Below are 19,817 nucleotides of genomic sequence, written 5' to 3'. Positions count from 1 at the left end.
TCAATTAGGAACATTCAGCACCCACCCGCTATCAAGGCAGCTGCCTATCATGTCATGCCCTACCTGCACAGGTGTGCTGGCTACTCAAATGATCCAATTAAGGAGGCCATTTAGTCAGCAGCAGCAGAAGTCCTGTGCCTGGACGCTCCAACAGGGGCCAGACACAAGCAGAAGCAGAAGCAGCAGAAGCAGCAGCAGCACCACCTTTTGTTTTTTGGCTGCAGCAGCAGCAAGGCCCACAGGGCTGGCTAGCTGGCTAGCCAGCAAGCAGGTAGCAATGAAAGTAGGAATCTTTCTTTTTAACCCTGTAAGGGGGTGGTGCACTGTACCCGAAGATACTGCCATATCGGGTCAATGCATAGGGCGACGGAAGCAAGCTTCGAAATCGGCCCCCGTTCTCAAAAATCCATTTAATATATGGTCCCCAGATAGGGGACGTATCAGATATTAAACTGATAAGAACAGATTTTTTATTTTTTTATTTTTTTATCTAAAGCCGAGGAACGTGCTTTCGATTCACCCAAAGTGCAAGAAAAAGTGCAAACGTGTTACACTAAAAAAACGTGCACAAAGGATGCGGTCTATCGCAAGCCCTTCTCCGATAGGAGAGAGGCCCCCCAACAAACCTTACCCTTCGCCTCCGGACCAAAAGGTACCTGCGAGGTTCCAGGTTCGATGTCCCTTTTCGCCGAAGCTACTAGGGGACCACAAATGCTCCCGGCATCCCCCTTGGCGTTAGCCAAGGTATCTGCCCGCAGAGCCGATTACGGTAGGTACCCTGCCAAAGCAGGAGTACCCGGGGTGTTTGCAGGGAGGTGCGGAACCGAATGGCCACACACACCTCCCCTAGACCGCCAGGAGGGACACCCAGAAGGGCTACCGCATCCTGACCAATCCTGTGAACACACAACACGCAAAAAGTGACACAGTGAGACAAAAAAGAAATAAATAAGTGAATGTGTGCAGATATACTGCCCGGACATCCGGCCGGATCTATAAAAATTTCTCTGATCCTAGCCAGAAGGCCGGGAATCAAGAGGTGAGTGCCACAAGGTGAAGAGATTATGGTGCCCGTGCTTCAACTCAGTGAGTCTATTCTCCCAGTGAGTTTCGGCACCTCGGGGTCACCACTCCCCGAGGCACAAAAGTACCTCGGCTCTAGACCCTCTCAGCCTCATGGCGAGACCCGGAGGGAACAGGTCACATCGGGGCAGCCGTCGAGCTGATTCCTCAGAACCAGCCCCGGAAAGCCCTGGTACACCTGCATCCTCCATGCAGCACCCATCCCCACCAGCATGAAAACTGATAAGAACAGATACTACACTTGATCTTAGCCAAAAGGCCGAGAAGCGATAACCGTGAAAGGGGCGGGCCCAACAAGGTCCCCTTCATGGGCACTATCACTGCTTGCTGTCAGGGAGGCTGCCAGACAATTTTCCATGCACACTCTGGGCTGGGGGGCAGTCAACCACCAGTACACACAGCAGAACCTAAACCCATACCATTATTGCTAAGCAGCAAGACAGGGGCCCATTGCACTCCCACGGGGCCTTTTTAAATGCAATCCATAACCCGGATTTGCCAGGAACCCTTCTTACTCCTCCTACTTGCATGTGACACTGGGCTTAGGATCTGCATAGGAAACACACACACAAGCACACACCTACCTTTGTTGCCTGCAGATGCCTCCTTGGCTGTCCCCAAACGGTATCAAACCAACACCCACGGGAAGCTGTAAGCATAGAGGACATGCCTGCACCCCATTGGACTTACCTGTGTGGGTTAAATCCGGGTTATTTGACAACCTATGGCGGTGATGGTTCTGCTCAGGCAGAGCAGTGCTGATGCTCCTCATAAAGCTGTCGCTGCTGTGAAGGTTCTAGGTGACATCACAAATCCCTTTGGTTACATACACAACAAAGCTGGGTTGTTGTTGTTTACACTCTGCAAGGCCTGTGGAAGTGAATGACATCATAGCACTGTAGTTCTGAGGGTTCAAGATGGATGCAACAATCTCCTGTTGCTTCTATGAAGGCCGTAATAGACGACATCACCAAACAGCTCCATAGTCACATACACAGCAAAGGAGAGATGTTGTTTACACCTAGTGATGTCAGTGGTATTGAGTGACATCACAGCACAGTGCTAAGGCTCCTGGGCCTGGACACAGCAGCGGCTGCAATATCTCAACGGAGAATACGTTTATATCTATGTGTGTGTGTGCGCATATATATATATATATATATATATATATATATATATATATATTTCTCCGCCGAAATCACTTTTAAACCCATTTCCACCTTTTTTTCCCTTCTCTTCCTCTTACTTTTTTTTCACGTTTTTTTACGTTTTTCTCCTTTTCGCCTCTTTTCTGGGCGTATTATTCTTCTTTTTCTTCTTTTTTTTCGTCTAATGCATACCCCATCAGTGCAGCAATGCTTATTCAATACCGCCAGCAGATGGAGACACTGGGGGATAATTTTCTAAGGATTTATACTGATTTTTCCTGTCTGAATTTGTCGCACAGAAAGTTGCAGGCCAAATATGTGTGACATTTCTGCGACTTTAGCTTCTAGAGCATTTTTACAACATTATACATAGGTGCTGAATACATAAAAAGCGACTGTTCAGCGACAGACAAGTCGCATCGGCTGAAAGTAGGCCAGAATGTCAGTCCATGTTGGAGCAGGTTTAGATACAGTCTAAAGCATAGATCTCAAAGTCTGTGCACAGAATTTAGCAAGGGCCTCGCACCTTCTGATGCATCAGGTAGGTGCACAATAGCATAGCCTAACCCTCTGTACTTTGGTCTATATTGATGCGGGACATAGACAGCCAGCTGATGACCAATCCATTAGTGCAATGGATGGCTGGAAGCATTTGTCTTTGCCTTTGCAATACCACAGAAGCAATGCATGGTCAATGTACAGCAATGACACACCTGTGTGAACAGCCAGGAGACCCCCCCCCCATGTTATGTTACATAGTTACATAGTTAGTACGGTCGAAAAAAGACATATGTCCATCACGTTCAACCAGGGAATTAAGGGGTAGGGGTGTGGCGCGATATTGGGGAAGGGATGAGATTTTATATTTCTTCATAAGCATTAATCTTATTTTGTCAATTAGGAACATTCAGCACCCACCCGCTATCAAGGCAGCTGCCTATCATGTCATGCCCTACCTGCACAGGTGTGCTGGCTACTCAAATGATCCAATTAAGGAGGCCATTTAGTCAGCAGCAGCAGAAGTCCTGTGCCTGGACGCTCCAACAGGGGCCAGACACAAGCAGAAGCAGAAGCAGCAGAAGCAGCAGCAGCACCACCTTTTGTTTTTTGGCTGCAGCAGCAGCAAGGCCCACAGGGCTGGCTAGCTGGCTAGCCAGCAAGCAGGTAGCAATGAAAGTAGGAATCTTTCTTTTTAACCCTGTAAGGGGGTGGTGCACTGTACCCGAAGATACTGCCATATCGGGTCAATGCATAGGGCGACGGAAGCAAGCTTCGAAATCGGCCCCCGTTCTCAAAAATCCATTTAATATATGGTCCCCAGATAGGGGACGTATCAGATATTAAACTGATAAGAACAGATACTACACTTGATCTTAGCCAAAAGGCCGAGAAGCGATAACCGTGAAAGGGGCGGGCCCAACAAGGTCCCCTTCATGGGCACTATCACTGCTTGCTGTCAGGGAGGCTGCCAGACAATTTTCCATGCACACTCTGGGCTGGGGGGCAGTCAACCACCAGTACACACAGCAGAACCTAAACCCATACCATTATTGCTAAGCAGCAAGACAGGGGCCCATTGCACTCCCACGGGGCCTTTTTAAATGCAATCCATAACCCGGATTTGCCAGGAACCCTTCTTACTCCTCCTACTTGCATGTGACACTGGGCTTAGGATCTGCATAGGAAACACACACACAAGCACACACCTACCTTTGTTGCCTGCAGATGCCTCCTTGGCTGTCCCCAACCGGTATCAAACCAACACCCACGGGAAGCTGTAAGCATAGAGGACATGCCTGCACCCCATTGGACTTACCTGTGTGGGTTAAATCCGGGTTATTTGACAACCTATGGCGGTGATGGTTCTGCTCAGGCAGAGCAGTGCTGATGCTCCTCATAAAGCTGTCGCTGCTGTGAAGGTTCTAGGTGACATCACAAATCCCTTTGGTTACATACACAACAAAGCTGGGTTGTTGTTGTTTACACTCTGCAAGGCCTGTGGAAGTGAGTGACATCATAGCACTGTAGTTCTGAGGGTTCAAGATGGATGCAACAATCTCCTGTTGCTTCTATGAAGGCCGTAATAGACGACATCACCAAACAGCTCCATAGTCACATACACAGCAAAGGAGAGATGTTGTTTACACCTAGTGATGTCAGTGGTATTGAGTGACATCACAGCACAGTGCTAAGGCTCCTGGGCCTGGACACAGCAGCGGCTGCAATATCTCAACGGAGAATACGTTTATATCTATGTGTGTGTGTGCGCATATATATATATATATATATATATATATATATATATATATATATATTTCTCCGCCGAAATCACTTTTAAACCCATTTCCACCTTTTTTTCCCTTCTCTTCCTCTTACTTTTTTTTCACGTTTTTTTACGTTTTTCTCCTTTTCGCCTCTTTTCTGGGCGTATTATTCTTCTTTTTCTTCTTTTTTTTCGTCTAATGCATACCCCATCAGTGCAGCAATGCTTATTCAATACCGCCAGCAGATGGAGACACTGGGGGATAATTTTCTAAGGATTTATACTGATTTTTCCTGTCTGAATTTGTCGCACAGAAAGTTGCAGGCCAAATATGTGTGACATTTCTGCGACTTTAGCTTCTAGAGCATTTTTACAACATTATACATAGGTGCTGAATACATAAAAAGCGACTGTTCAGCGACAGACAAGTCGCATCGGCTGAAAGTAGGCCAGAATGTCAGTCCATGTTGGAGCAGGTTTAGATACAGTCTAAAGCATAGATCTCAAAGTCTGTGCACAGAATTTAGCAAGGGCCTCGCACCTTCTGATGCATCAGGTAGGTGCACAATAGCATAGCCTAACCCTCTGTACTTTGGTCTATATTGATGCGGGACATATACAGCCAGCTGATGACCAATCCATTAGTGCAATGGATGGCTGGAAGCATTTGTCTTTGCCTTTGCAATACCACAGAAGCAATGCATGGTCAATGTACAGCAATGACACACCTGTGTGAACAGCCAGGAGACCCCCCCCCCATGTTATGTTACATAGTTACATAGTTAGTACGGTCGAAAAAAGACATATGTCCATCACGTTCAACCAGGGAATTAAGGGGTAGGGGTGTGGCGCGATATTGGGGAAGGGATGAGATTTTATATTTCTTCATAAGCATTAATCTTATTTTGTCAATTAGGAACATTCAGCACCCACCCGCTATCAAGGCAGCTGCCTATCATGTCATGCCCTACCTGCACAGGTGTGCTGGCTACTCAAATGATCCAATTAAGGAGGCCATTTAGTCAGCAGCAGCAGAAGTCCTGTGCCTGGACGCTCCAACAGGGGCCAGACACAAGCAGAAGCAGAAGCAGCAGAAGCAGCAGCAGCACCACCTTTTGTTTTTTGGCTGCAGCAGCAGCAAGGCCCACAGGGCTGGCTAGCTGGCTAGCCAGCAAGCAGGTAGCAATGAAAGTAGGAATCTTTCTTTTTAACCCTGTAAGGGGGTGGTGCACTGTACCCGAAGATACTGCCATATCGGGTCAATGCATAGGGCGACGGAACCAAGCTTCGAAATCGGCCCCCGTTCTCAAAAATCCATTTAATATATGGTCCCCAGATAGGGGACGTATCAGATATTAAACTGATAAGAACAGATACTACACTTGATCTTAGCCAAAAGGCCGAGAAGCGATAACCGTGAAAGGGGCGGGCCCAACAAGGTCCCCTTCATGGGCACTATCACTGCTTGCTGTCAGGGAGGCTGCCAGACAATTTTCCATGCACACTCTGGGCTGGGGGGCAGTCAACCACCAGTACACACAGCAGAACCTAAACCCATACCATTATTGCTAAGCAGCAAGACAGGGGCCCATTGCACTCCCACGGGGCCTTTTTAAATGCAATCCATAACCCGGATTTGCCAGGAACCCTTCTTACTCCTCCTACTTGCATGTGACACTGGGCTTAGGATCTGCATAGGAAACACACACACAAGCACACACCTACCTTTGTTGCCTGCAGATGCCTCCTTGGCTGTCCCCAAACGGTATCAAACCAACACCCACGGGAAGCTGTAAGCATAGAGGACATGCCTGCACCCCATTGGACTTACCTGTGTGGGTTAAATCCGGGTTATTTGACAACCTATGGCGGTGATGGTTCTGCTCAGGCAGAGCAGTGCTGATGCTCCTCATAAAGCTGTCGCTGCTGTGAAGGTTCTAGGTGACATCACAAATCCCTTTGGTTACATACACAACAAAGCTGGGTTGTTGTTGTTTACACTCTGCAAGGCCTGTGGAAGTGAGTGACATCATAGCACTGTAGTTCTGAGGGTTCAAGATGGATGCAACAATCTCCTGTTGCTTCTATGAAGGCCGTAATAGACGACATCACCAAACAGCTCCATAGTCACATACACAGCAAAGGAGAGATGTTGTTTACACCTAGTGATGTCAGTGGTATTGAGTGACATCACAGCACAGTGCTAAGGCTCCTGGGCCTGGACACAGCAGCGGCTGCAATATCTCAACGGAGAATACGTTTATATCTATGTGTGTGTGTGCGCATATATATATATATATATATATATATATATATATATATATATATTTCTCCGCCGAAATCACTTTTAAACCCATTTCCACCTTTTTTTCCCTTCTCTTCCTCTTACTTTTTTTTCACGTTTTTTTACGTTTTTCTCCTTTTCGCCTCTTTTCTGGGCGTATTATTCTTCTTTTTCTTCTTTTTTTTCGTCTAATGCATACCCCATCAGTGCAGCAATGCTTATTCAATACCGCCAGCAGATGGAGACACTGGGGGATAATTTTCTAAGGATTTATACTGATTTTTCCTGTCTGAATTTGTCGCACAGAAAGTTGCAGGCCAAATATGTGTGACATTTCTGCGACTTTAGCTTCTAGAGCATTTTTACAACATTATACATAGGTGCTGAATACATAAAAAGCGACTGTTCAGCGACAGACAAGTCGCATCGGCTGAAAGTAGGCCAGAATGTCAGTCCATGTTGGAGCAGGTTTAGATACAGTCTAAAGCATAGATCTCAAAGTCTGTGCACAGAATTTAGCAAGGGCCTCGCACCTTCTGATGCATCAGGTAGGTGCACAATAGCATAGCCTAACCCTCTGTACTTTGGTCTATATTGATGCGGGACATAGACAGCCAGCTGATGACCAATCCATTAGTGCAATGGATGGCTGGAAGCATTTGTCTTTGCCTTTGCAATACCACAGAAGCAATGCATGGTCAATGTACAGCAATGACACACCTGTGTGAACAGCCAGGAGACCCCCCCCCCCATGTTATGTTACATAGTTACATAGTTAGTACGGTCGAAAAAAGACATATGTCCATCACGTTCAACCAGGGAATTAAGGGGTAGGGGTGTGGCGCGATATTGGGGAAGGGATGAGATTTTATATTTCTTCATAAGCATTAATCTTATTTTGTCAATTAGGAACATTCAGCACCCACCCGCTATCAAGGCAGCTGCCTATCATGTCATGCCCTACCTGCACAGGTGTGCTGGCTACTCAAATGATCCAATTAAGGAGGCCATTTAGTCAGCAGCAGCAGAAGTCCTGTGCCTGGACGCTCCAACAGGGGCCAGACACAAGCAGAAGCAGAAGCAGCAGAAGCAGCAGCAGCACCACCTTTTGTTTTTTGGCTGCAGCAGCAGCAAGGCCCACAGGGCTGGCTAGCTGGCTAGCCAGCAAGCAGGTAGCAATGAAAGTAGGAATCTTTCTTTTTAACCCTGTAAGGGGGTGGTGCACTGTACCCGAAGATACTGCCATATCGGGTCAATGCATAGGGCGACGGAAGCAAGCTTCGAAATCGGCCCCCGTTCTCAAAAATCCATTTAATATATGGTCCCCAGATAGGGGACGTATCAGATATTAAACTGATAAGAACAGATACTACACTTGATCTTAGCCAAAAGGCCGAGAAGCGATAACCGTGAAAGGGGCGGGCCCAACAAGGTCCCCTTCATGGGCACTATCACTGCTTGCTGTCAGGGAGGCTGCCAGACAATTTTCCATGCACACTCTGGGCTGGGGGGCAGTCAACCACCAGTACACACAGCAGAACCTAAACCCATACCATTATTGCTAAGCAGCAAGACAGGGGCCCATTGCACTCCCACGGGGCCTTTTTAAATGCAATCCATAACCCGGATTTGCCAGGAACCCTTCTTACTCCTCCTACTTGCATGTGACACTGGGCTTAGGATCTGCATAGGAAACACACACACAAGCACACACCTACCTTTGTTGCCTGCAGATGCCTCCTTGGCTGTCCCCAAACGGTATCAAACCAACACCCACGGGAAGCTGTAAGCATAGAGGACATGCCTGCACCCCATTGGACTTACCTGTGTGGGTTAAATCCGGGTTATTTGACAACCTATGGCGGTGATGGTTCTGCTCAGGCAGAGCAGTGCTGATGCTCCTCATAAAGCTGTCGCTGCTGTGAAGGTTCTAGGTGACATCACAAATCCCTTTGGTTACATACACAACAAAGCTGGGTTGTTGTTGTTTACACTCTGCAAGGCCTGTGGAAGTGAGTGACATCATAGCACTGTAGTTCTGAGGGTTCAAGATGGATGCAACAATCTCCTGTTGCTTCTATGAAGGCCGTAATAGACGACATCACCAAACAGCTCCATAGTCACATACACAGCAAAGGAGAGATGTTGTTTACACCTAGTGATGTCAGTGGTATTGAGTGACATCACAGCACAGTGCTAAGGCTCCTGGGCCTGGACACAGCAGCGGCTGCAATATCTCAACGGAGAATACGTTTATATCTATGTGTGTGTGTGCGCATATATATATATATATATATATATATATATATATATATATATATATATATATATATATTTCTCCGCCGAAATCACTTTTAAACCCATTTCCACCTTTTTTTCCCTTCTCTTCCTCTTACTTTTTTTTCACGTTTTTTTACGTTTTTCTCCTTTTCGCCTCTTTTCTGGGCGTATTATTCTTCTTTTTCTTCTTTTTTTTCGTCTAATGCATACCCCATCAGTGCAGCAATGCTTATTCAATACCGCCAGCAGATGGAGACACTGGGGGATAATTTTCTAAGGATTTATACTGATTTTTCCTGTCTGAATTTGTCGCACAGAAAGTTGCAGGCCAAATATGTGTGACATTTCTGCGACTTTAGCTTCTAGAGCATTTTTACAACATTATACATAGGTGCTGAATACATAAAAAGCGACTGTTCAGCGACAGACAAGTCGCATCGGCTGAAAGTAGGCCAGAATGTCAGTCCATGTTGGAGCAGGTTTAGATACAGTCTAAAGCATAGATCTCAAAGTCTGTGCACAGAATTTAGCAAGGGCCTCGCACCTTCTGATGCATCAGGTAGGTGCACAATAGCATAGCCTAACCCTCTGTACTTTGGTCTATATTGATGCGGGACATAGACAGCCAGCTGATGACCAATCCATTAGTGCAATGGATGGCTGGAAGCATTTGTCTTTGCCTTTGCAATACCACAGAAGCAATGCATGGTCAATGTACAGCAATGACACACCTGTGTGAACAGCCAGGAGACCCCCCCCCCCATGTTATGTTACATAGTTACATAGTTAGTACGGTCGAAAAAAGACATATGTCCATCACGTTCAACCAGGGAATTAAGGGGTAGGGGTGTGGCGCGATATTGGGGAAGGGATGAGATTTTATATTTCTTCATAAGCATTAATCTTATTTTGTCAATTAGGAACATTCAGCACCCACCCGCTATCAAGGCAGCTGCCTATCATGTCATGCCCTACCTGCACAGGTGTGCTGGCTACTCAAATGATCCAATTAAGGAGGCCATTTAGTCAGCAGCAGCAGAAGTCCTGTGCCTGGACGCTCCAACAGGGGCCAGACACAAGCAGAAGCAGAAGCAGCAGAAGCAGCAGCAGCACCACCTTTTGTTTTTTGGCTGCAGCAGCAGCAAGGCCCACAGGGCTGGCTAGCTGGCTAGCCAGCAAGCAGGTAGCAATGAAAGTAGGAATCTTTCTTTTTAACCCTGTAAGGGGGTGGTGCACTGTACCCGAAGATACTGCCATATCGGGTCAATGCATAGGGCGACGGAAGCAAGCTTCGAAATCGGCCCCCGTTCTCAAAAATCCATTTAATATATGGTCCCCAGATAGGGGACGTATCAGATATTAAACTGATAAGAACAGATTTTTTTTTTTTTTTTTTTTAGCCCTCAGAACTCAATCAGAGCTCCAAGATCTTATATGGACTCGATTGTTTTGTTCATCATCAGGTAACACTTTTATTTATTCCTAAAAAAAGACAAATTGAAATAAAATATTATAACAACAATAAAAATAATAAACATTCCAAAATTATAACAAATTCATTCCCTTTCTCCGGGCGTAAACTGCCAAGTAATCAATTAAACCATAGGTTAAGCTTCCTTTTTCCATTTCCCTTTTTACTGGGATGGCCAACCAGGCCGGTATTTTATAAGTTACCATAAATCGATCCACGTCAGGGCGAAAAGAATCATAAACTTTGTTTCTTACTGCAGGCAACTTGGCTTTAAAGGTGGATAATAGATTATCCAGGTCCTGTAAGAACAATTCTCTTTCCTCATCTGGAGCTCTCTCCAAAATAGTTTGGAAAGACCCTGAATATCCTCTTAAATCTCTCACCGGCTCTTCATTTTTCTTTTTACTCTTATGCTCTCCAATGTTCTTTTCTTCTACTATCATCTCTTTTCCAACAATTTTTGGCTCTTGGGTTACCACAGATCTTTTAATTTCTGGCTCTTGTTCAGAAACTTCTTCTTCTCTTTTCTTCTTCCTCTTTGGACAGTTCACATACATGTGACCAATTTTGTTACATAAATTACATTTACTTTTTTGGCTACAGGATTCGATTTCATGACCTTCTTTTTGGCATTTTTGGCACCACATTGAGGTGCACTCTTCCTTTAAATGGCCATATTTCTTGCATTTTCTACAGAAATTCTGCATACCTGCAAAAAACATATCTCCATTGATAACCCCTATTTTAAAACGGGCAGGGGGATAAAGAACTCTTCCATCTGCGTCTTCCTTGAACTTTACTTTAAATCTCCACTTTGTTGTCCAGACTCCATACTGATTATAAATTTTCCCAAGTGACGCAATTTCCTCACAAAATTGGGTCAAAAGAATTATAATATCCTCCTCAGGGACGTAAGGACTATACATCCTCACCGTTAAAATTCTTTCTCTCCTGGGAAAGTGGGGAATGACTTCCACGCCCTCCCACACTGGATCAGACTTGATTGTCTCAAATTTCTTCCAAAATAAATCATAATCCTCTTCGGAAACCAAAATAACATCAAAGCACCCTTTCTTTGGAAATTCCAACATGGAAAGGATTTGTGTCTTTGCAATTTCCAAAACTCCAAAAAGAATTTCCTCCATTACAAAGGAAAGTCCTCTTCTTTTCTTCTCAAGGTCTTTCAGCAGGATCCGGACCCCATTCTTGATCTTCCCAAAAAAAGGAACCTCCTCTCCAACAGATTGAGAGGTGTCCATGATCTCTTCCATCTTCAATAGGCGTGTCCAGGCAGGGACAGAAAAACACTCCCCCACCAAAGAGTGGGCAGTGAAGGGTGATCGCCTCCCGTTGTCTGGGGACTAAGCCGGCTCCCTAATAGCAGCAGGGGGGTGAAGTCCCTCCGTTAAGAAGGACGATCCCCCCAGGCCAAGGAGCCGGGTACCCCAGACACCCTCTGACCAGACCAAGTGAGCAGATACTACACTTGATCTTAGCCAAAAGGCCGAGAAGCGATAACCGTGAAAGGGGCGGGCCCAACAAGGTCCCCTTCATGGGCACTATCACTGCTTGCTGTCAGGGAGGCTGCCAGACAATTTTCCATGCACACTCTGGGCTGGGGGGCAGTCAACCACCAGTACACACAGCAGAACCTAAACCCATACCATTATTGCTAAGCAGCAAGACAGGGGCCCATTGCACTCCCACGGGGCCTTTTTAAATGCAATCCATAACCCGGATTTGCCAGGAACCCTTCTTACTCCTCCTACTTGCATGTGACACTGGGCTTAGGATCTGCATAGGAAACACACACACAAGCACACACCTACCTTTGTTGCCTGCAGATGCCTCCTTGGCTGTCCCCAAACGGTATCAAACCAACACCCACGGGAAGCTGTAAGCATAGAGGACATGCCTGCACCCCATTGGACTTACCTGTGTGGGTTAAATCCGGGTTATTTGACAACCTATGGCGGTGATGGTTCTGCTCAGGCAGAGCAGTGCTGATGCTCCTCATAAAGCTGTCGCTGCTGTGAAGGTTCTAGGTGACATCACAAATCCCTTTGGTTACATACACAACAAAGCTGGGTTGTTGTTGTTTACACTCTGCAAGGCCTGTGGAAGTGAGTGACATCATAGCACTGTAGTTCTGAGGGTTCAAGATGGATGCAACAATCTCCTGTTGCTTCTATGAAGGCCGTAATAGACGACATCACCAAACAGCTCCATAGTCACATACACAGCAAAGGAGAGATGTTGTTTACACCTAGTGATGTCAGTGGTATTGAGTGACATCACAGCACAGTGCTAAGGCTCCTGGGCCTGGACACAGCAGCGGCTGCAATATCTCAACGGAGAATACGTTTATATCTATGTGTGTGTGTGCGCATATATATATATATATATATATATATATATATATATATATATATTTCTCCGCCGAAATCACTTTTAAACCCATTTCCACCTTTTTTTCCCTTCTCTTCCTCTTACTTTTTTTTCACGTTTTTTTACGTTTTTCTCCTTTTCGCCTCTTTTCTGGGCGTATTATTCTTCTTTTTCTTCTTTTTTTTCGTCTAATGCATACCCCATCAGTGCAGCAATGCTTATTCAATACCGCCAGCAGATGGAGACACTGGGGGATAATTTTCTAAGGATTTATACTGATTTTTCCTGTCTGAATTTGTCGCACAGAAAGTTGCAGGCCAAATATGTGTGACATTTCTGCGACTTTAGCTTCTAGAGCATTTTTACAACATTATACATAGGTGCTGAATACATAAAAAGCGACTGTTCAGCGACAGACAAGTCGCATCGGCTGAAAGTAGGCCAGAATGTCAGTCCATGTTGGAGCAGGTTTAGATACAGTCTAAAGCATAGATCTCAAAGTCTGTGCACAGAATTTAGCAAGGGCCTCGCACCTTCTGATGCATCAGGTAGGTGCACAATAGCATAGCCTAACCCTCTGTACTTTGGTCTATATTGATGCGGACATAGACAGCCAGCTGATGACCAATCCATTAGTGCAATGGATGGCTGGAAGCATTTGTCTTTGCCTTTGCAATACCACAGAAGCAATGCATGGTCAATGTACAGCAATGACACACCTGTGTGAACAGCCAGGAGACCCCCCCCCCCATGTTATGTTACATAGTTACATAGTTAGTACGGTCGAAAAAAGACATATGTCCATCACGTTCAACCAGGGAATTAAGGGGTAGGGGTGTGGCGCGATATTGGGGAAGGGATGAGATTTTATATTTCTTCATAAGCATTAATCTTATTTTGTCAATTAGGAACATTCAGCACCCACCCGCTATCAAGGCAGCTGCCTATCATGTCATGCCCTACCTGCACAGGTGTGCTGGCTACTCAAATGATCCAATTAAGGAGGCCATTTAGTCAGCAGCAGCAGAAGTCCTGTGCCTGGACGCTCCAACAGGGGCCAGACACAAGCAGAAGCAGAAGCAGCAGAAGCAGCAGCAGCACCACCTTTTGTTTTTTGGCTGCAGCAGCAGCAAGGCCCACAGGGCTGGCTAGCTGGCTAGCCAGCAAGCAGGTAGCAATGAAAGTAGGAATCTTTCTTTTTAACCCTGTAAGGGGGTGGTGCACTGTACCCGAAGATACTGCCATATCGGGTCAATGCATAGGGCGACGGAAGCAAGCTTCGAAATCGGCCCCCGTTCTCAAAAATCCATTTAATATATGGTCCCCAGATAGGGGACGTATCAGATATTAAACTGATAAGAACAGATACTACACTTGATCTTAGCCAAAAGGCCGAGAAGCGATAACCGTGAAAGGGGCGGGCCCAACAAGGTCCCCTTCATGGGCACTATCACTGCTTGCTGTCAGGGAGGCTGCCAGACAATTTTCCATGCACACTCTGGGCTGGGGGGCAGTCAACCACCAGTACACACAGCAGAACCTAAACCCATACCATTATTGCTAAGCAGCAAGACAGGGGCCCATTGCACTCCCACGGGGCCTTTTTAAATGCAATCCATAACCCGGATTTGCCAGGAACCCTTCTTACTCCTCCTACTTGCATGTGACACTGGGCTTAGGATCTGCATAGGAAACACACACACAAGCACACACCTACCTTTGTTGCCTGCAGATGCCTCCTTGGCTGTCCCCAAACGGTATCAAACCAACACCCACGGGAAGCTGTAAGCATAGAGGACATGCCTGCACCCCATTGGACTTACCTGTGTGGGTTAAATCCGGGTTATTTGACAACCTATGGCGGTGATGGTTCTGCTCAGGCAGAGCAGTGCTGATGCTCCTCATAAAGCTGTCGCTGCTGTGAAGGTTCTAGGTGACATCACAAATCCCTTTGGTTACATACACAACAAAGCTGGGTTGTTGTTGTTTACACTCTGCAAGGCCTGTGGAAGTGAGTGACATCATAGCACTGTAGTTCTGAGGGTTCAAGATGGATGCAACAATCTCCTGTTGCTTCTATGAAGGCCGTAATAGACGACATCACCAAACAGCTCCATAGTCACATACACAGCAAAGGAGAGATGTTGTTTACACCTAGTGATGTCAGTGGTATTGAGTGACATCACAGCACAGTGCTAAGGCTCCTGGGCCTGGACACAGCAGCGGCTGCAATATCTCAACGGAGAATACGTTTATATCTATGTGTGTGTGTGCGCATATATATATATATATATATATATATATATATATATATATATATATATATTTCTCCGCCGAAATCACTTTTAAACCCATTTCCACCTTTTTTTCCCTTCTCTTCCTCTTACTTTTTTTTCACGTTTTTTTACGTTTTTCTCCTTTTCGCCTCTTTTCTGGGCGTATTATTCTTCTTTTTCTTCTTTTTTTTCGTCTAATGCATACCCCATCAGTGCAGCAATGCTTATTCAATACCGCCAGCAGATGGAGACACTGGGGGATAATTTTCTAAGGATTTATACTGATTTTTCCTGTCTGAATTTGTCGCACAGAAAGTTGCAGGCCAAATATGTGTGACATTTCTGCGACTTTAGCTTCTAGAGCATTTTTACAACATTATACATAGGTGCTGAATACATAAAAAGCGACTGTTCAGCGACAGACAAGTCGCATCGGCTGAAAGTAGGCCAGAATGTCAGTCCATGTTGGAGCAGGTTTAGATACAGTCTAAAGCATAGATCTCAAAGTCTGTGCACAGAATTTAGCAAGGGCCTCGCACCTTCTGATGCATCAGGTAGGTGCACAATAGCATAGCCTAACCCTCTGTACTTTGGTCTATATTGATGCGGGACATAGACAGCCAGCTGATGACCAATCCATTAGTGCAATGGATGGCTGGAAGCATTTGTCTTTGCCTTTGCAATACCACAGAAGCAATGCATGGTCAATGTACAGCAATGACACACCTGTGTGAACAGCCAGGAGACCCCCCCCCCATGTTATGTTACATAGTTACATAGTTAGTACGGTCGAAAAAAGACATATGTCCATCACGTTCAACCAGGGAATTAAGGGGTAGGGGTGTGGCGCGATATTGGGGAAGGGATGAGATTTTATATTTCTTCATAAGCATTAATCTTATTTTGTCAATTAGGAACATTCAGCACCCACCCGCTATCAAGGCAGCTGCCTATCATGTCATGCCCTACCTGCACAGGTGTGCTGGCTACTCAAATGATCCAATTAAGGAGGCCATTTAGTCAGCAGCAGCAGAAGTCCTGTGCCTGGACGCTCCAACAGGGGCCAGACACAAGCAGAAGCAGAAGCAGCAGAAGCAGCAGCAGCACCACCTTTTGTTTTTTGGCTGCAGCAGCAGCAAGGCCCACAGGGCTGGCTAGCTGGCTAGCCAGCAAGCAGGTAGCAATGAAAGTAGGAATCTTTCTTTTTAACCCTGTAAGGGGGTGGTGCACTGTACCCGAAGATACTGCCATATCGGGTCAATGCATAGGGCGACGGAAGCAAGCTTCGAAATCGGCCCCCGTTCTCAAAAATCCATTTAATATATGGTCCCCAGATAGGGGACGTATCAGATATTAAACTGATAAGAACAGATACTACACTTGATCTTAGCCAAAAGGCCGAGAAGCGATAACCGTGAAAGGGGCGGGCCCAACAAGGTCCCCTTCATGGGCACTATCACTGCTTGCTGTCAGGGAGGCTGCCAGACAATTTTCCATGCACACTCTGGGCTGGGGGGCAGTCAACCACCAGTACACACAGCAGAACCTAAACCCATACCATTATTGCTAAGCAGCAAGACAGGGGCCCATTGCACTCCCACGGGGCCTTTTTAAATGCAATCCATAACCCGGATTTGCCAGGAACCCTTCTTACTCCTCCTACTTGCATGTGACACTGGGCTTAGGATCTGCATAGGAAACACACACACAAGCACACACCTACCTTTGTTGCCTGCAGATGCCTCCTTGGCTGTCCCCAAACGGTATCAAACCAACACCCACGGGAAGCTGTAAGCATAGAGGACATGCCTGCACCCCATTGGACTTACCTGTGTGGGTTAAATCCGGGTTATTTAACAACCTATGGCGGTGATGGTTCTGCTCAGGCAGAGCAGTGCTGATGCTCCTCATAAAGCTGTCGCTGCTGTGAAGGTTCTAGGTGACATCACAAATCCCTTTGGTTACATACACAACAAAGCTGGGTTGTTGTTGTTTACACTCTGCAAGGCCTGTGGAAGTGAGTGACATCATAGCACTGTAGTTCTGAGGGTTCAAGATGGATGCAACAATCTCCTGTTGCTTCTATGAAGGCCGTAATAGACGACATCACCAAACAGCTCCATAGTCACATACACAGCAAAGGAGAGATGTTGTTTACACCTAGTGATGTCAGTGGTATTGAGTGACATCACAGCACAGTGCTAAGGCTCCTGGGCCTGGACACAGCAGCGGCTGCAATATCTCAACGGAGAATACGTTTATATCTATGTGTGTGTGTGCGCATATATATATATATATATATATATATATATATATATATATATATATATATATATATTTCTCCGCCGAAATCACTTTTAAACCCATTTCCACCTTTTTTTCCCTTCTCTTCCTCTTACTTTTTTTTCACGTTTTTTTACGTTTTTCTCCTTTTCGCCTCTTTTCTGGGCGTATTATTCTTCTTTTTCTTCTTTTTTTTCGTCTAATGCATACCCCATCAGTGCAGCAATGCTTATTCAATACCGCCAGCAGATGGAGACACTGGGGGATAATTTTCTAAGGATTTATACTGATTTTTCCTGTCTGAATTTGTCGCACAGAAAGTTGCAGGCCAAATATGTGTGACATTTCTGCGACTTTAGCTTCTAGAGCATTTTTACAACATTATACATAGGTGCTGAATACATAAAAAGCGACTGTTCAGCGACAGACAAGTCGCATCGGCTGAAAGTAGGCCAGAATGTCAGTCCATGTTGGAGCAGGTTTAGATACAGTCTAAAGCATAGATCTCAAAGTCTGTGCACAGAATTTAGCAAGGGCCTCGCACCTTCTGATGCCTCAGGTAGGTGCACAATAGCATAGCCTAACCCTCTGTACTTTGGTCTATATTGATGCGGGACATAGACAGCCAGCTGATGACCAATCCATTAGTGCAATGGATGGCTGGAAGCATTTGTCTTTGCCTTTGCAATACCACAGAAGCAATGCATGGTCAATGTACAGCAATGACACACCTGTGTGAACAGCCAGGAGACCCCCCCCCCCATGTTATGTTACATAGTTACATAGTTAGTACGGTCGAAAAAAGACATATGTCCATCACGTTCAACCAGGGAATTAAGGGGTAGGGGTGTGGCGCGATATTGGGGAAGGGATGAGATTTTATATTTCTTCATAAGCATTAATCTTATTTTGTCAATTAGGAACATTCAGCACCCACCCGCTATCAAGGCAGCTGCCTATCATGTCATGCCCTACCTGCACAGGTGTGCTGGCTACTCAAATGATCCAATTAAGGAGGCCATTTAGTCAGCAGCAGCAGAAGTCCTGTGCCTGGACGCTCCAACAGGGGCCAGACACAAGCAGAAGCAGAAGCAGCAGAAGCAGCAGCAGCACCACCTTTTGTTTTTTGGCTGCAGCAGCAGCAAGGCCCACAGGGCTGGCTAGCTGGCTAGCCAGCAAGCAGGTAGCAATGAAAGTAGGAATCTTTCTTTTTAACCCTGTAAGGGGGTGGTGCACTGTACCCGAAGATACTGCCATATCGGGTCATTGCATAGGGCGACGGAAGCAAGCTTCGAAATCGGCCCCCGTTCTCAAAAATCCATTTAATATATGGTCCCCAGATAGGGGACGTATCAGATATTAAACTGATAAGAACAGATACTACACTTGATCTTAGCCAAAAGGCCGAGAAGCGATAACCGTGAAAGGGGCGGGCCCAACAAGGTCCCCTTCATGGGCACTATCACTGCTTGCTGTCAGGGAGGCTGCCAGACAATTTTCCATGCACACTCTGGGCTGGGGGGCAGTCAACCACCAGTACACACAGCAGAACCTAAACCCATACCATTATTGCTAAGCAGCAAGACAGGGGCCCATTGCACTCCCACGGGGCCTTTTTAAATGCAATCCATAACCCGGATTTGCCAGGAACCCTTCTTACTCCTCCTACTTGCATGTGACACTGGGCTTAGGATCTGCATAGGAAACACACACACAAGCACACACCTACCTTTGTTGCCTGCAGATGCCTCCTTGGCTGTCCCCAAACGGTATCAAACCAACACCCACGGGAAGCTGTAAGCATAGAGGACATGCCTGCACCCCATTGGACTTACCTGTGTGGGTTAAATCCGGGTTATTTGACAACCTATGGCGGTGATGGTTCTGCTCAGGCAGAGCAGTGCTGATGCTCCTCATAAAGCTGTCGCTGCTGTGAAGGTTCTAGGTGACATCACAAATCCCTTTGGTTACATACACAACAAAGCTGGGTTGTTGTTGTTTACACTCTGCAAGGCCTGTGGAAGTGAGTGACATCATAGCACTGTAGTTCTGAGGGTTCAAGATGGATGCAACAATCTCCTGTTGCTTCTATGAAGGCCGTAATAGACGACATCACCAAACAGCTCCATAGTCACATACACAGCAAAGGAGAGATGTTGTTTACACCTAGTGATGTCAGTGGTATTGAGTGACATCACAGCACAGTGCTAAGGCTCCTGGGCCTGGACACAGCAGCGGCTGCAATATCTCAACGGAGAATACGTTTATATCTATGTGTGTGTGTGCGCATATATATATATATATATATATATATATATATATATTTCTCCGCCGAAATCAC

At 46.0% G+C, this 19,817-nt stretch overlaps 8 non-coding genes and 2 pseudogenes across 8 annotated transcripts; all 10 read right to left on the bottom strand.

Annotated features, from left to right (window-relative positions):
* Positions 1–313: 313 nt before the first annotated feature.
* LOC130321236 (U2 spliceosomal RNA) lies at positions 314–500 on the bottom strand. Its single transcript, XR_008866995.1, has one exon. It is a non-coding gene; the product is annotated as a U2 spliceosomal RNA (small nuclear RNA).
* Positions 501–1,194: 694 nt separating this feature from the next.
* Positions 1,195–1,354, bottom strand: LOC130321238 (U2 spliceosomal RNA; annotated as a pseudogene).
* Positions 1,355–3,437: 2,083 nt separating this feature from the next.
* LOC130321224 (U2 spliceosomal RNA) lies at positions 3,438–3,628 on the bottom strand. Its single transcript, XR_008866984.1, has one exon. It is a non-coding gene; the product is annotated as a U2 spliceosomal RNA (small nuclear RNA).
* Positions 3,629–5,715: 2,087 nt separating this feature from the next.
* Positions 5,716–5,906, bottom strand: LOC130321234 (U2 spliceosomal RNA). The gene has a single exon (XR_008866993.1). It is a non-coding gene; the product is annotated as a U2 spliceosomal RNA (small nuclear RNA).
* Positions 5,907–7,992: 2,086 nt separating this feature from the next.
* Positions 7,993–8,183, bottom strand: LOC130321223 (U2 spliceosomal RNA). The gene has a single exon (XR_008866983.1). It is a non-coding gene; the product is annotated as a U2 spliceosomal RNA (small nuclear RNA).
* Positions 8,184–10,283: 2,100 nt separating this feature from the next.
* LOC130321237 (U2 spliceosomal RNA) lies at positions 10,284–10,473 on the bottom strand. The gene has a single exon (XR_008866996.1). It is a non-coding gene; the product is annotated as a U2 spliceosomal RNA (small nuclear RNA).
* A 1,435-nt stretch (positions 10,474–11,908) lies between these two features.
* LOC130321239 (U2 spliceosomal RNA) lies at positions 11,909–12,045 on the bottom strand (annotated as a pseudogene).
* Positions 12,046–14,130: 2,085 nt separating this feature from the next.
* Positions 14,131–14,321, bottom strand: LOC130321222 (U2 spliceosomal RNA). Its single transcript, XR_008866982.1, has one exon. It is a non-coding gene; the product is annotated as a U2 spliceosomal RNA (small nuclear RNA).
* A 2,091-nt stretch (positions 14,322–16,412) lies between these two features.
* LOC130321221 (U2 spliceosomal RNA) lies at positions 16,413–16,603 on the bottom strand. The gene has a single exon (XR_008866981.1). It is a non-coding gene; the product is annotated as a U2 spliceosomal RNA (small nuclear RNA).
* A 2,098-nt stretch (positions 16,604–18,701) lies between these two features.
* LOC130321233 (U2 spliceosomal RNA) lies at positions 18,702–18,892 on the bottom strand. Its single transcript, XR_008866992.1, has one exon. It is a non-coding gene; the product is annotated as a U2 spliceosomal RNA (small nuclear RNA).
* Positions 18,893–19,817: the final 925 nt, after the last annotated feature.

Source organism: Hyla sarda, unplaced genomic scaffold (genome assembly GCF_029499605.1).
Source record: "Hyla sarda isolate aHylSar1 unplaced genomic scaffold, aHylSar1.hap1 scaffold_2236, whole genome shotgun sequence".
In the NCBI taxonomy this organism is placed as follows: domain Eukaryota; kingdom Metazoa; phylum Chordata; class Amphibia; order Anura; family Hylidae; genus Hyla; species Hyla sarda.
Note: the sequence above shows the minus strand (reverse complement) of the source record. Positions and strands in the feature narration are given on the sequence as shown.